General features: G+C 48.8%; 1 protein-coding gene and 1 long non-coding RNA gene across 21 annotated transcripts in view; one reads left to right on the top strand and one right to left on the bottom strand.

Moving 5' to 3' along the window:
• The window catches only part of NRCAM (neuronal cell adhesion molecule), a 320573-nt gene extending 314478 nt beyond the window's left edge, over positions 1 to 6095 (bottom strand). For 14 of the 20 annotated variants that reach the window (XM_067745897.1, XM_067745906.1, XM_067745907.1 and 11 more), the window contains exon 1: positions 5913 to 6094. The gene's annotated coding sequence lies outside the window, so the exon portion shown is untranslated. Of the gene's footprint in view, positions 1 to 5271; positions 5812 to 5912 lie in introns of those variants that run through there. The other 6 variants (XM_067745908.1, XM_067745914.1, XM_067745919.1 and 3 more) reach the window with 4 other exon arrangements.
• A 2095-nt stretch (positions 6096 to 8190) lies between these two features.
• Positions 8191 to 11471, top strand: LOC137228551 (uncharacterized). The gene is made up of 2 exons (XR_010945302.1): positions 8191 to 8839; positions 10047 to 11471. It is a non-coding gene; the product is annotated as an uncharacterized lncRNA (long non-coding RNA).
• Positions 11472 to 13181: the final 1710 nt, after the last annotated feature.

Below are 13181 nucleotides of genomic sequence, written 5' to 3'. Positions count from 1 at the left end.
GTGGCGGGGAACAATGTCCGATGCAGACTTGTAAATGACAACTTGGGCACATCCCTAAATAGTCAATGTACCATATTCCTATCTGTTCCCAGATATGAGGCAAATGTGCTCTTGGTCTGGGTTAAAATAACAATGTCAAATTTTCCGGTAAAATAAAAGCATACTAATATGTAATCTAACCTCCAAGCAAAATCACTTAGCAAAAGAGAACTACAGACATACATACTGTAATTCCACTTTTTTTTTTTTTTTTTTTGCGGTACGCGGGCCTCTCACTGTTGCGGCCTCTCCCGCTGTGGAGCACAGGCTCCGGATGCGCAGGCTCAGCGGCCATGGCTCACGGGCCCAGCCGCTCCGCGGCATGTGGGATCTTCCCGGACCGGGGCACGAACCCGTGTCCCCTGCATTGGCAGGCGGACTTCTCAACCACTGCGCCACCAGGGAAGCCCTAATTCCACATTTTTAAAAATATCACATGAATGTGTGTCACCAAGGCTGGCTTCTCCCGGACTTTGCACAAAGTATGGGGTCAATTAACACTTGTTAGGAACCACACATTTCCTTATTAATAAAAATTAAACCAGTAAATTAGAAAATATTGCGAATGGCTTATTCATAATATACACAGTATATTAATTTATACCTTTTAAAAGTAACAGCTACAGTTCTTTACACCCACAAGGATGGCTATTATCGAGAAAAGAGAAAACAAGTGTTGGTGAAGATGTGGAGATACTGAACCCTTGTGCACTGCTGCCGCAAATGTAAAACAGCACAGTTGCCATGGAAAACAGTATGGTGGTTCTTCAAAAACTTAAAGTGGAATTACTATACAATCCAGCAATCCTACTTCTGGGTATATACCTAAAAGAGTTGAAAGCAGTGATTCAAAAAAGGTATTTGTACACCCACATTCATAGCAGCAAAAAGTGGCAGGTGCCCAACTTGACAGATGAATGAATTATAAAAACATGGTGTGTCCATACAATGGAACATTCTGCAGCTTTAAAAAGGAAAAAAATTCTGACACGTGGATGAGCCTTGAAGACCTTATGCTAAGTGACTTAAGCCAGTCCAAGGACAGATACTGCATGATTCCATTCGTATGAGGTATTCAGGGTAGTCAAATTCATAGAGACATAAAATAGAAAGGTACTCAGCAGGCGTTGGGGGACGGTGGCGGGGGGGGGGGGGGGGGGGGACAGGGAGTTACTGTTTCAATGGGCGCAGAGTTTCAGTTTGGGAAGCTGAGAAAAGTTCTGCAGATAGACAGGGGTGAAGGCTGCATAACAATGTGAAGTACTTGATGCCACTAAACTCTACAGCTAATCATGATTACAACAGTAAAGTTGATGTTATATATATTTTGTCATAGCAAAAACAGTAACAGCCAAAAAAAAAATCACATTTTCTACAAATATATTGCATTTGCTTCCCCATTTAGAGACAACCTGATACTAAAGATGTCAGAGCTGCTATAAACCTGGAAGCAGAGCCATTCCCATGTCTTCCTCATGTAGCCCTCTCCTTCACATTTTAAGAGGGAAAATAAACATTCATCAGTTCCTTCTGGCACATTTTCTTATTCTTAGAAACTTCAGCCTCTGATGCCAATAAAGACTCTTTCAAACTAAAGGGGCTTTTCATTTGCCTGGGTGGACAAAGGGTTAAATAAAATAAACCACTGGATTCTTGCCCCTAGCATCCCTGGAGGCTAGGAGTGTCCTACCTGCTCCTCGGTCCTTACCTGGCAGAAAAATTCTGGGTTCCTTCGGGAGAAGCATGAAACAGAAAAGGGAAAATACATCTAACTGTATTTAGTAATTTCCAATCATTTGCAAATCACTTCCTTTTCAGCAACCATCTCAGCATTTGAAGGCTGACCTAAAGCAGTCTTTGGATGCAAACAGACAAAACTTCCTACAGAAGAATACTTTAGGAGCTCTGTATTCTAGCTACATTTGTTATGGGTTACCACACTTCTCAGATGGGAAACGTTCTTTGCAAATGGGGATGAGACTCCAAAGGCTGCTGGCAGAGGCAGCAAATCTGTACTGCTATGGACTGAATTGCTTCCCCCAAAATTCATATGTTGAAGCCCTAACTCTCCATGTGACTGCATTTGGAGATAGGGCTTTTAGGAGGTAATTAAGATTAAATGAGGTCATAAGGGCAGGGTCCTAATCCAACAGCATCAGCGGCCTTCTAAGAAGAGGAAGAGAAGGGAACTCTCCAAAGATACAGGCTGAGGAAAGGGTATATGAGCACACAGGGAGAAGACGGCCATCAGCCAGCCAGGAAGAGAGCTCGCACCAGAACCCAGGCTGATACCCTGATCTCAGACTTCCAGACTCCAGAACTGTAAGAACATAAATGTCTCTTCTTTGAGCTACCCAGTCTATGGTATTTTGTTATGGCAGCCTGAGCTAACTAAGACAAAGACGTTCTGATTTCAAAGTGAGAACATCAGAGGGAAAAAAAGACTGGCATCTCGGTGGTTACCCTTAGGGGAGAGTAATGACTGGTGGAAGCCACAAGAGGGCTTTCTCTGACATTCACAATGTTCTGGTCCTGGATTTGGGCACAGTTACGTGGTGTATTCAGTCTGTGCAAATTCATCAAGCTGTACATTTGTATGTGGAAAAAAAGAATCTGTGTGTGTAAGTGTGTAGCCATAAATGATAAAACTGGAATTAATCTCCCCGAGGGCAGGAACTCTGCTTTGCTCACCACTGCAACCCCAGTGCTTAGAACAGCAGGCCATGCACTCAGTAAATATCTGTGAATAAACGAACGAATGAATAAAAGTATCTCTATACCAGAAAAGCTTCCTGACGGGTTCCGTTAAATAGGTCCTTTGTACATACACTACATAATATCTGCAGATTCTAATTATATTCAATCAATTAGGCAAGGAAAACTATCCTACATTAAAGAATTATTTGAAATGAGTCTTAAGGAAATTTCCTACAGCCCAAGTGTACACGTTCTCAGCATGTGCTCCCCCTTCTGAAGCACTCACAGCCAATGTGTTGTCACATCTGCCTCACCGCAAGTACCGTTTCCAAAGATGACTTGCTTTTCATTTACTGTGGCTACTCCAATAACAAAAATGATGTGTATTAAGGAGACTGGCCTACAGTCCAAGCACCTCATCACTACCCTGCATAAGACAGCTGGGTGACCTCTCTGAGCCCCAGTGTATTCATTTTGAAACCCAAAGATTTAGGAACAATGTTTTCTGACAGCTCTAAAATTCCTGGATTATGTGAAATGTTTAGCACCTTTCCTGTAATGAAGTAGAAAGCAAGCTGAAAGAAGACCATGAGTCAGCAGGATTAAGAAAGCAAAATGAATTCATTTTTCCAACCGGTCAGTCAATTACAATCATTCCAAAAGCTATTCCAGGAAGAGCTGATTTCACTGTCATTCACACTCTTGTTTCTTTTAGTTAACATCTTTATAAATGCGCCCCAGTCATATACTTAGGACAGCTAATGCTTTCCTAAGATTTTATACTAGGGTCTTATTCAAATTCAACATCCAATTGGAGGAGTAAAGCTGCTGCCATCAAAAGAATCTACAAAGGAGATTCAGGGCTGGGGACCTGCAACAGAAATGTTTGCCAAATGGAAATATTTGCCTTTTCTTAAAAAATAAAAAAGAAGAAGTTCTCTCAAAAATTGTGATGTGCCAGGAACCTCTCAGCCTCTCTGGAATCGCAGGTGGCTCTAGTCACTAAGAAGAGCCCAGTGACTGTGGTTGGATTGTGGGTTAACAGCCAAGTACTTAAAAGCTAGCAGGGATAAAGGAACATGTAAAGGAACTGAAGGGCAATACAGGGCAATCAAAAGGCTATTCCGCAATACAATTCGCTGAATTACAATACTGCCTGCTACTGTGAGGTCTGCAGGGGCCACAATTAAATGGGCTTACAGTATGTCCCTGATTTCTGAGCACTGGGTGGTTTTAGGCTTCCTCTAAACTAATGATACGCCTCCAAAAGGCCACATTTTCACAGCCTTGTTTGGCCAAAAAGCTAATCCTTGCTTCCTCACTTCCTAGCTATGTGGCCTTGGGAAAGTTACTCGATGTAAGTCTCCGTCTCCTAATTTTTAACATGGGGTTGCTATGGAAACTGATATGATAGCTACATGTAACATGCACAGCGGCCCAGCACCTCTGACGCGCTCAGAAAATGTTGACTATCATTACCATTAAAGTAGAAAGTATCCAATTGCCTAAATCCACTTCAGTACTTCTGGAAGGTCTCATTTACTTCTGAGGTATTATTACAATATTTTAATAACAGGGCATGGTTAGCATAAAGCAGTGGCAGCCAAAGCAGCCTAGCCTCCTTATGTACGTTTGTATTCAGTGGCTACCTTGTTCCTTTCCGGATAGCCCCAGGGGGAGCTCCTGCCCCAGGAGAGTTGCTTCCTGCCCCATTACACTCTCCTCCGTCTCTGCTTGCTAAAGCCTCGGGCGGGGAAGGGCCCTGCCCCGGATACTCGCACCTCTGCGCCTTAACCAAGCGGGAAGGGGACGAAAAGAACGCTTCGCTCCTAGGACAGAGTGCTCCGCGCCGGATGTAGCCTCTGGCTGGAGCTGCTGGTGCGAAAACGACAGGAGAGAGGCGGGGTGGTAAAGACACGCCACCGCTCGGCGGCCCCCCTCCTCGCCGGCAGCTGCACAGGGACGGCCCCCTAGCGTGCGGGGAACAGAAGATGCTGCCGCGGGCCGGGAGCCGGGCGGGAGGGAGGCGACCCGGAGGGGAGGACAGTGGCCTGCTCACCAGCCCCTCCGGACCCAGGGAACCCTCCGGCGGTGCTTGCTGCCCAGAGTACACGGCTCTGGGAGAAAGAGCGCTCCCGGGCTCCCAAGACCACGGCACCCCGGTTCCCCCTCTGCGCACGGGCAGATGCGGGCGGGGAATGGCTGGGCTGGCTAACCGCCGCGGACCCGCGCGCTGCGGCGCCCACCCGCACGGCGTGCACGGGGCCGGAGGCAGCGCGCGGCGCAGATGGCGCTCGCCGGGAGATGGATGCGCCTGAGCCGGCAGTGACGGGCGGCTCAACACAACATCCCCGGGAGAAGCTGTTGCCAGATCCCACCGTTGGGAGCCTGGGCAGGGAAGGGGCTCTTCTGAGTCAGCCTCAAGCCGCGGCGTGCCAGTCCCAACAAGTCCCAGTCCCGCGAGGCCGGGCGGGGCGCCGGGACCCCGGGGACCTGCACCTGTAGGGCCGACAAAGACCCCGGAAATCCCCCTACCTACTGCTTTCGGGGTCTCTTCCGTCCTCCATCCCTTGTTCCCCGAGTTCTCTCCAGGCCGGAGAGAGTGGAGGTCGGACCGCCCCTGAACTCCGGCGATCCGCGCAGGTGTGAGCGCATCCGAACAAAGCCCACGCCCAGATACGTCCTCGGGGACCGGAACATGCACACGCCGGAGCGCGCTGCCCAGGCACCTGCACTACTCGCCCCGCCGGCCCTGCGGCTTGACAGCCCGCGCCCTCCGCCTCCCTGCCCGGGAAGCCGCAGTGCCGGGCCCCAGCAGCCTCTCCAGGCCCAGTTGGCCCCAAAGCCACCTCCAGGCAGGGCTTCCCGGAAAGCGGGGAGCACGGATGCACAAGTTGGCCAAGGGCTGGGGAGGTGAAGGGGGCCCGCCGGCGCCGCTGTATCTCAGCCTGGCCCGCACAGGGCTGCGGTCCCCTCCTCCCGCCCGGAGCCGGAGGGGAAGGGAGTTGGCTGCCAGGTTGCCCCTGCGGCAGGGAGACCTGGAGGAGCGCTGCGAAGCCAGGGTGTTCCGGTGTCCCGGCGACAACACAGCCGCCCCCCGCGCCCTCCTCCGCTCGAGCCGTCGCCCCCGAGCTGGACCGAGTGTCACCGCCAGCCGCGCGTGCGGAGCTACTCACGTTCTTACGCCGCGCCCACCACTCGGCCCACGCGCAGCTGCCTGCGACCCCGAGCACCGGTGTAGTCCGTCCCCGACGCAACTGTGGCCACCAGCAGCCCCGCGCCGTCCCCTGCGCCCGCGCGGCTCAGGCTCCGACTGCGGCGCGCGTCAGCCGTCGACCCGAGCGAAGCAGGGCTGGCCCTGCGCCCGCGCGCGCCCCCGCCGCAGCGCCCTCCCCGCGCGCGCCGCTCTCCCTCCGCCCGCCCCGCCCCTTCCCCTCCGCGCCGCCCCTGCTGCTGCTGCTGCGGCGGCTGCGGCGGCGAATGGGCTCCGAGCGCCCGCGCCTCCGGGAGCTGGGTGGCCCCTCACCTGAGCGGCCGCGCCACCACCAACCACGTCATCCAGCCAGCGCGTGAGGGACGGAGGGCGGGAGCGTGCAGGGAACGAGGGTGGCTGGGGTCTGGAATTTGGCTACAAGAGATGTTCCAGAAAATGGGTGGTTTTGAAATGTCACTCTCGTGGTGCTGGTTTCTGTGTGATGTCTGTGGTCTCCCACCGCTACACCTTCTTTTAAAGCATTTAATTTCGTTGAGACTCACCAGCTGGGATGGTTGAAATTGACGTCTTTTTGTTTTGCTTTTAATTTTTTGGCAACTCTTCTTTCCAGGCAGCCCCCAGAAAGGGAAGCTTCAGCGGTCTATGCGCGGTGGGAGTTGGATCTCTGGTTCCAGAGAACAGGATTAGTTCAGATTTGATTATTTTCAGATTTGGGAGCGTTATGGAGAATTATTTGAAATGTAAAAAGAGAGTTAAGATTTTCTAAATGTGTATTTTAGCAAACACACTGGGGCCGCAAGTTTCAGGCTCTGGAGTGAGGTCTGCGCTGTATCCTAGCTGATGTCCAAGATCGTTAGCCTGATAACTCATCCTCAGTCATCTACTCTGGTCTGCAGCCTGACCTTCCAGGGCTTCTTCCCAATCATCAGGCATCACCTGACTTTATCATTTGACCATTTACTGCAGGCTCCAACTCTCCCTCCCCTCTGCTGGAGCCTTGTTTCCTTCCTTTCTCTAGTTTAATTCAGGAAGACTTTTGTGGAACCCCGCATCCCCTCTCCTCATCCCCAGGCTCCAGGCCCTGTGTTAAGGCGGGGTTCAGGAATAAAAAAGGCACAGGGTCATCCTTCAAGGCGCTGACGACTCCTCTGCTCTGCTCTGACTTCAGTGTGAACTTGCCACTTCAACCCACAGCTCCATGCATGCCGGGGAGCAGCCTTCTTTTCTGGCTCTCGCAGATGCCATCATCCTCTCCTCCCACCAGTTCCTGAAACAGTATTGGGATCTCTGGCTACTGGGTCTTTGCACAAGTTGTTTCCTCAGTCCCATTACTCTTCTGATCCGGGTCCTCAGCCCACCTCCTGGGTACCTCTCACCTCTCAGTTAATTTTCCAAATCCCCCTCTAAATTATTTTTATTAAAAAAAAAAAGAAGAATGTGATCATGATACCCTTACTTAAAAGTCTGGTCTGGTTCTCTGTTGCCTATAAAATGAACTCCAGATCTTCTGGCACATTCCCTCACAATCTGCCGGTAACTTACCTGTCTGTCCTCCAGTGAAAAGAATTTTCATAACTCTATTGTCTCTGCATGTGAGATTTCTCCCATCTAGAATATTCCTCCATCTTTTGTTCATCTGGCGAACTCTTGTTCGTCCCTCGGGGCCTCGCTCAGCTGATACCTCCTCTGTGAAGTCTTTGCCGAGTCTCTGTTTTTTACTGTAAGAGTACTTGCCACATTTGAATGATGTTTCCATGCCTGACTCCACAAAATTTCACTTTTTTTTGTTTGTTTGTTTTTTGCGGTACGCGGGCCTCTCACTGTTGTGGCCTCTCCCGTTGCGGAGCACAGGCTCCGGACGCGCAGGCTCAGCGGCCATGGCTCACAGGCCCAGCCGCTCCACGGCATGTGGGATCTTCCCGGACCGGGGCATGAACCCATGTCCCCTGCATCGGCAGGCGGACTCTCAACCACTGCGCCACCAGGGAAGACCAAAATTTCACTTCTTAATGAGGATCATCTTATTTTTGTGTGACCTCATTTCCCACCGAAAGAAATGGAGCCACGGATAATCATAACTCCATTCTCACCGCCTCATCATTCCCACCTGTGTAAAGGGCTTCAGACCCCTCCAAACCCTCCTTACCTCAGTAACCGCAAAGAGTCCTGAGTTGTCCTGCATGTCCTTCTGGCCGGTAATCGGGGGGATGGGGCTGGGTGTGGGGGGCAGTGCTCAAGGAATGCAGACATGAAGGAATCTCGGGCAAGGGACAACTTCCCCAGGGACAGTTTTCCTTATCTCTACAAGTGTAATAGCAGTACTTAATACTCAGGGTTATCATTAGGGTCAGTTTAAAGCACTGCACAGTGTCTAGGACATAATAGGTACTCAGCAAATTCTAGTTTGAAAAGCAATTGCGTGATCAGATGTCTGTCAAGTGAATACATACTTGAATAAAAAGAACAAAGACAGAAGAGGAAAAAAGTTCTGGAGGAAACGGGAACCACAGTGACAGCACCACAGATTAAGTAATTTTGATACTGCAAAATACTTGTAACAATATAAAATGATTATATAGTTTTAACTTCCAGTTTATTCAACTGCATTGCAGCTCTGCCGGGAGAACCTAACAGCTGTTACATGAGGAGCTGAAAGGAAGGGAGCAAGAGGGGAAAGAGGAATGATCTGGAAAAGGATGAGAAGGATGCCTGAGTGGGCAACAGGACTCTCCACCTGATCTGCTTGGTGATGCAGGAGGCATTCGGATTCGGCTGATACCCACAGAGATAACGCACAACACACCTCCTTACCTTAACTGCCACCCTTTATTCCATTCCTAAGCCTCACCCTGTCCTGCACCCCAAGCTTCACTCCATCCTCAAACCCAGGTGAGGGCTGAGGATAACGTAGACTGTCTTCCCCACCACTTGCTGGTAACAGAAGTCTCCTTGTGCCCTGCGCTACTTAAGCAGTGTACATTTATTAAGTTAACCGATTCCACGGCCATCGCATGCAGTGTGTACTATTCTCCCCGTTTCAGAAAGAGAGGTTAAAAGTAAATTGCACAGGTCACACAGCTAGTGGCAGAGCTGGGATTCGAGGGTGGGCATTCTAGCTCCAGAGTCCACAGTCTAAACGACTGCACTCTGCTTCCTTTCAATGAAAGTGACGCTAAAAGTTTGTTTCGATGGATGCATCAGAACGTTTGCACGTTAGAGCAGCTACATGGACATGTCATGGAGCCCCCCAGTGGTACCTGCGGTGAATAAGCTTTGAGCCTTTCTCCTTCCCCCCTCTTTTGCTGTCCTGTTTCTCTTTTCTCGGAATTCTCCCTCCCCTTTATTCCTCTTCCACTTTTTTTCTCCCCTCACCTTATTTTCTATCCTAGTTTTCTTAATCCCCATCCATGCCTCGGTTCTCCCAGAGGTGGCAGTGCAATTGGCCCTGCCCAAAACCCAACAGTAAGTTCACCAAAACCTAGCGTGGATCCGACCCCAGTCCTGAGCTGTGAGTCCACCAGCAGGTTATTTCCCCTCTCAGTCTGTTTCCACACCTGAAATGAAGGAGTTGGGCTAGGTAAGAACAAAAAAAAATTAACTGTGTCATTTGATGATTCTGGTGGTAACCAAGCGCATTTCTTAGACTCCTATAGGCTGAACTCTAGGTTAAAAAAGAGTGGAACTCTAAAAAAGTGTTCTGTAGTAGTATAACAAGGTTGTTCGCCAAGAGTGGCTTATACCAATGTCATCATTGTCTTAATCTACTCTGGTTGGGCAGCACGCATAAGGTTTCTGACGGGGATGTGGTGAACCAAGTAATTTTAAAGCCCTTCTATTTGAAAGAGTATTATCATCGATTATGGTCAAAAAGCATAGATGTCATGGCGGGAAGCTTCTAAGATGGCTCCCAGTGACCGCTCCTCCTGGTGTGTATGTCCTACTATAATCCCCTCTCCTTCAGGGTAGATGGGACCTAGTGACTCACTTCTAACGAATAATATGGCAAAAGTAGCAGGATGTCACTTTTGCTGTTAGATTACAAAAAGACCCTGGCTGCTTCTTTCTTGCCATCTTTTTCTTTCCCTTGTTTGCTCAGACGAAAGCCAGCTGCCATGTTGGGGGCTGCCCTACGAGAGGCCCACGTCCAGGGATCTGAGGGAGGCCATCAGTCCAACACCTCAGGAAGACCAGACTCCTGCTTCAGCCATCTGAGTGAGCGTGGGAGCAGCTCATCCCCCAGGAGAGCCTTGAGATGACCCCAGCCCAGGCTGAGCCGTGACCGCAGCCTTGTGAGAGAGTGGCCCAGTTCGTTCATCTGCCCCTGGCTTCTCAACCCCCAGCAGTTGGGAGATAAGCAGTGTTTCTAGCTTTAAGCTTCTAAATTCATCCCTGGTACAGTCAGTGAAGTGCATTTTAGAACTCTGACTTTGCATCTGACCACACACATCTACTTTTGGGATAGGAAAGGATCAAATGAATTAAACGGTAGCACATAAGATGTGCACACGGTGCCGGGTAAAGAAGGAACTGTGGAAAACAGATGAGACATCAGTGAGTTCTCTGAGGCTAATCTCAGCAGCTCCGATTTCCACACCCCGGAATCACACCTTGCTCCTACAGCCAAGCCTGAGTTGGCCATCCACGGTGCCCACTCAGACCTGCTCCTTTCTGCTCTTAGACGCCAGCCACAGTCTCAGCTGGACCACATCTCCTGTGCTTCAGAGTGGATGATGATTACCCACCACGAATAATAATAGGACGTGCCATTTCATCGATCACCTGACCAGCGAGCAGTGCTAAGTTTCCACAGATGCGAACACACTGAGCGCTGTCATGGCTCTCCTCACCATCTGCCACACGTAACCACAGAACTCTGTGTGCCTGTCTGGTGCCGCTTGGGCATGTGTCAAACAGAACCCAGAAATTTGCAACCCATTCCTTGCCCGGTGCTTAGCAACACAGCATCCCTGCACCTATGTCGAGAATGCAGTGCACAAGCAATGCGAGGAAAATGTGACCTCAGTGGTTGCCATATGTGGATTTCTTCCCTGGAAGCTTGTGAGTCACTAGGGCCTTCTGCTCGGCTCAATCCGCCCCCATTCTTGGGGCACCAAGTCGGGAGAAGGGAGGAACATTTTCAGGGATAATAAGCATGTTTCGTGGCCAACTCCTCCATCTGTTCCTCCGGCTTCTGTCTACAAGAATGTACACAGGTTCTGCCGAATGGATGTGAGACTAGCCAAGGGCAGTGTGCGATCAGCCATTGCAGATGGGGTCATCGGGGACTGGGAACTGTCACTCTGCAAACAGTGATGCTGAGAAGCACTCCTGATACGGACCCTTCATTTCTGGCCTAAGAGGGAACAGATGACAAGTGATGAATTCACTGTGGAGGAAAGCAAGGAAATGGCTTCAGATTCAATACTCTGGGGTCTCAATGAATGGTTGACTCAAAGCCTTTCTCATTTGGTGTTTCATGGGGTTTTTTTTTAGAAGAATAAAGCTGTTAGGTTAATAAACACTGACGCTGTACTTCCATTAATATTTTCTTTTAAGCCTCAATTTAGATTTTACTGTAAGGTCTTTCAGTGTTTTTAAATGTCAGATATCCATAGGACGTAAGCAAGTCCAGTACCATCCTGCCCTGGGCCTTGCACTTTAGGAAGTCCTGCTCTGGCCTCTGCAGGAGCAGATGTCACCCTGTCCTCCCCCCTTACCTCCTCTGGGTACCTAAGATCCCAGGATCCCCACAGAACCTGCAAAGGCCTCCTTCTCAGGCTCCTAAAAGAAAACTGCTCTGCCGGTATGCAAAACTGGAGGCCTGAAGAGTGTAGATCTTAAAAGTTCTCATCACAAGAAAAAAAATCTGTAATCTGTAATGTGTGGTGATGGATGTTAACGAGACTTATTCTACTGATCATTTCACGATATATACAAACATCAAGTCATTATGTTGTACACCTGAAACTAACATAATGTGAGATGTCAATTATACCTCCATGGAAAAGAAAGTACCAATGGGAGGTGATGGATGTGTTAACTAATCTTGTAATCATTTTGCAATATATCAAATCATCTCATTGTACACCTTAAACTTACAGAGGGTTATATGCCAAATATATCTTAATAAAACTGGAAGACAACAACAAAAACAAACAGCTGGAGGTATGGTAAGTGGCTGATGCAGGACTGCGCACAGAACTTAGACATGTACTTTGGGGGGTTCACCTAAGTATGCTTGAGCCCTTAAGGTTCAGGGCTAAGCCAAGGGTGGGCCAAGGGCTGGGGTCTGGGGCTGTTCTCCCTACACCACCGTATCCTGGCACAGAACTTCAAGAATTTTTAAAGTTCAAATGTGGATGTCAAGACTTTTATGAAGGGGCTTCCCTGGTGGCGCAGTGGTTGAGAGTCCGCCTGCTGATGCAGGGGACACGGGTTCATGGCCCGGTCCAGGAAGATCCCACATGCTGCGGAGCGGCTGGGCCTGTAAGCCATGGCCGCTGAGCCTGCGCGTCCAGAGCCTGTGCTCCGCAACGGGAGAGGCCACAACAGTGAGAGGCCCACGTACAGCCAAAAAAAAAAGACTTTTATGAAGGTGTTTGTCAAGGTAGGAAGATAGCTTATAACTTTTCAATATTTGGACGTCCAATTGTATTCTTTCCCCACACTGCACACCCCTCGTGAATCTATTTCTTAATGTAATGGATATACTGATGTACTAAAACATTGTTAGAATAATAAGGTTACTTCTGGATTTAAGTAATTTTGGTTTAATGGTAATTTATTTTGCACCAAATCTTAATTCTTTTTTTGAGGCAGGGGTTATTGTTACAATAAGATTTTCTTGAAATTGACTAATGTTGCTATAGTACAGAAAGCGCCTTCCTACTATTCTTCCCTAGCTTGAAAAACTCACTGGGATTTCATCCAAAGCCTACATTTAAAGGTAAATGTGTTTCTACCCTTCAATGTTTTGATTATTCAGTTTGCTTGATTGTCCAGGACTATTGTTCATCTTGTTGTCCTTGTTGTTTTATTTGTTCTAGTTATTTACCAAGAGTTACTTTGAGACAGGAAGAGGAGGCAAAAATCAAATCACTTCACTTCCTGCTTGATTCTACTTGCTAAAATTAAAGGACCACTGTATTAATAGTTTAACAACTTATGGTGTAACACATGAAAATATGCTAGAGTTTGAAATGATAATTAAGACTGAAAAATAAGGAAAATA

Source organism: Pseudorca crassidens, chromosome 8 (assembly GCF_039906515.1).
Source record: "Pseudorca crassidens isolate mPseCra1 chromosome 8, mPseCra1.hap1, whole genome shotgun sequence".
Taxonomy (NCBI): Eukaryota; Metazoa; Chordata; class Mammalia; order Artiodactyla; family Delphinidae; genus Pseudorca; species Pseudorca crassidens.
This window is presented reverse-complemented; position numbering and strand designations above follow the sequence as displayed.